General features: G+C 31.5%; 1 long non-coding RNA gene across 1 annotated transcript; it reads left to right on the forward strand.

Annotated features, from left to right (window-relative positions):
* Window positions 1-2,296: 2,296 nt before the first annotated feature.
* On the forward strand, window positions 2,297-3,252 carry LOC122135523. Its single transcript, XR_006153563.1, has 2 exons — window positions 2,297-2,411; window positions 3,210-3,252. It is a non-coding gene; the product is annotated as an uncharacterized LOC122135523 (long non-coding RNA).
* Window positions 3,253-3,656: the final 404 nt, after the last annotated feature.

Here is a 3,656-nt window from a genome sequence, read left to right on the forward strand (position 1 = left end):
AGGAGGGGAGGTGAGCAAGAGGATCTGTGTCACTGATCCTGTGAGTGTTTAATATATCAGAATACTGCCAAAATATCAATACAAGACAATGACAAAAAATATTTTTTAAATAATACAATTATATGCATTTTACAAATGATTATATATTATATTTATATATAATTTGCTTAGTTTTACAAGTATTTTTAATACATACTGTATTGTAATTTTATTTTATTTTTTACATTGTGTCAGTTTGCGTGTTCATTTATGAACAATATTTATTTTTATTTACTTTTTTTTTTACTTTTTACAAAATATAAGTTTACTTTTTTTTTTTGTTTTTTTATTTAATTTTTAGAAATATATATTTAATTTTTATTATTATATTATATATAATTATTTTAATTATTTCATATTGTTCAAAATATTTTATAGAATTTTTTTATGAGTAAGATTATTTTAATTTTTAGAATACAATATTAAGACTCGATGCTCAGGTGATTTAGGTCTTTTTTTTTTTGTTTCTTTTTTATTTTTAATTAGTGAGTTTTAGAAGGAGCCCCAGTCCTGTATTTCATCATCATATCTCCTCAAAGATATTAGATTTAATGTTCTTTAGTCCTGTATTTCATCATCATATCTCCTCAAAGATATTAGATATAATTGAAGTGTGTAGAAATGTCATGCTTGGGATTTTTTATTTTAATATAGTTTTGTAATGTTTTAAACAGATTAACAATATTTAACCCAATATATATTTCTCTAAGCAAACTATGGAAACAGATTAGTCTCAAAAATAACTTTCACGCAACAACAAAAGATTCACCACATGCGTAGACAATTCACATGCAGAAAACCTAATCACGATACACACAAAAAAAATTCACGGCGTGAAAAAAATGGATATTTCACAAAAAGCAATTCCCCTGCGCAAAATAAAATTATTATTCATACAATACATTTCACAACTGAAAACACAATTCGTAGATATACAACTGTGCACAAAAACCTTTGAATGTTTAAAATGTACGAGTGTCTGAATGTACAAATCCTCATTTACTACGAATCCACTGGATTTGTGTGTGTGTGTTTTTGAGACTTTCCTGGCAGAGCTCTCTTCCCACGTGGGTCTGTCCGTACTCTTTAGCCAATCAGATGCGAGCTTACCATTCAACCAATCATATCATAAGCCACTGCGAGTGCATTCAAGGGAGTCACGATTCACGGGCACCTTTTGCGCAATATGGATTAATTAGAACGGAAATTAAGCCTTTACATCAGTAATCCCATAGACAGTAAAAGAAATGGACACAGGCGACCCAACTGGAACGCAATTGAGACAAGTGAAGCCCATTTTTAGCGATTTTTTTAGCACTTCCGTTTCTGACGCGCGCAGACCCAAACTAACGATGGCGTCAGCAACCTGTCTGACAGATGTAAATCTTCTAGTAGCTGTGCGTGCAAACTGCCATCGTTAATCTTGCAGAAGGCGGCGAGCTTGTGAGGGGAGTTCTTTGGCGTGAGTGAGCAGGAGTAAGTATTCCTGATTAATTATTTTGTATAGTATTTTAAAATGTAACGCCAGTACTTCTATAAGGCTTCTCTCTTGGCGTCCCCCGATTGCCCTGGCGCTTCGAATGCACTCTCGGGTGGTTATGATATGATTGGTTGAATTTAACTGCATATGATTGGCTAAAGCGTACGGACAGACCCACGTGGAAAGAAGCTCTGCAAGGAATTCTCCAAACAACACACACACACAAATCAGAGTGGATTCGTCGGTAAATGACGATTTGTCATCAGCACTCGGTACAATTTTAAAAATTCAAAGGTTTTTGGCACGTGTCTATCTACGAATTGTGTTTTGCATTTGTGTAATGTATTTTATGAATATATGATTTGATTTTGAGCATGTGAATTGCCTTTGTGAATATATATCCTTTTTTCCACGAACGTGAATTTTTTTTTGTGTGTACGTGAACTAGGTTGTCATGCATGTGGAAATGTCTACGCATTGGGTGAATCGTGTTTTTTGCGTGAATTATATTTGAGACTAATCTGTCTCCATAATAAACAGCCCTCGCTGCAGATGTTCTCAGATGTGATCGTTTAGCACGAGTGTGTTTGTGTACAAATGCTTTGTTATTTTCTTAAAGTGTTTGTTGTTGCAGAAGCACTCGCACCCAGGTGGAACATAAAGTGTTTGTTGTTGCAGAAGCACTCGACCAGTGAGAACAACATCTGCAGACGACGACACTAAAACATTCATGAGCGACACATTCACGCTTCACTGCGTCTGCTTACTCTCTCTCCAGGCTCTGACGGTCCGGTTCAGAATCATAAAAGTGTGGACAGCTTCAGTTTTCTGCATCATCCTGTTCACCAGCGGAGCCTTGAGATCCTGCAGCGATGCAAAGATGACAAAAACAGTAAGATGACAAAAAATCACTTCAGCAGATCTATAGTCATTCAAACCAGGGTTATTATAGTTTACTGTAAGATGACCAAAAAATCACTTCAGAAGATATAGTTTTGGTTCTTGCAAGTGTTATGTTTTTTTTATTTTATTTTATTTTTATTTTTTTTATTTTTTATTTTTTATTTTATTTTTATTTTTTTTATTTTTTATTTTTATTTTATTTTCTTAAAATCAAAACATGTTATAGTCACTGTAATGTAGCTTATTGATTGTATAAAACAGCAGCATGGAAAAAATACAGTGTTTAATAATTATTAATAATTATAATAATTTCAGTAAATATTGTGTTGTACTGTATGTATTTATCAAAAGTATGAATTTATTAAAGTATTATTTTAAGTGTACATTTAAGCATACATCAGTTGTAAATTGAGTGATTTAGTGTTTAAATGTGTATATAATTATTGATAAATTGTAAATTGAAAAAAATACATATAAATTACAAAAACACAACAAAATTATGGGGAAAAAATTACAAAAAATTACAAAAATAAAAAAAAATTAGTAAAATTAATTTGAACCATTAAAACATCAAATCTAAAAATACAATCTGTTTGAGCAAATGAATCCCCAGCAATAAGAAAGACAAGACAATCTCCTAAAAAAATCCATCCAAACTGTAATCATTTGAGGTCTTCGTTCTGTTAATGGTCTAAATTCTGGGGTACTTTTAGTTGATTATGGGGTTTGGAGGTCTCTTCTTCTTCTTTATGTGAACTCTTTCTCTCTCTTTCTGTGTGAACATCAGATTGGTGCATCAGCCGCAGGACTCCACTGTCAGACCTGCAGGGTACAAACACGAGCAGGTGCGGAGCAAACCCTCAGACATCCGTCTCGAGCTCATCTCACGATCCGTCACATGACATACAACAACACCCTTTGTGATACTATTGTAGATTTTAACACACAAAATAGGGGAAAGTCACTTTAATGCACAGTTGTGTTGATTTTATAAAAAGGCAGCATGTAAAAATACATAAATGTTTATGATTAATAATAAAGAAATTAATAATTTCATTACAATAAATATTAAGTTATTAAAATGTTATTTTTATTTTCATTAGAAATTAAATACTAATTATTATATTTTTAAATAATTGTTTAAATTGTACATTTTAATAACTAAATTAATTATTTAAAAAACTATGCATTTTTAAATGTACAAAATCGTTTTATTTTTTAATAACTAAATTAA

This window comes from Cyprinus carpio, chromosome A25, assembly GCF_018340385.1.
Source record: "Cyprinus carpio isolate SPL01 chromosome A25, ASM1834038v1, whole genome shotgun sequence".
Classification (NCBI taxonomy): domain Eukaryota; kingdom Metazoa; phylum Chordata; class Actinopteri; order Cypriniformes; family Cyprinidae; genus Cyprinus; species Cyprinus carpio.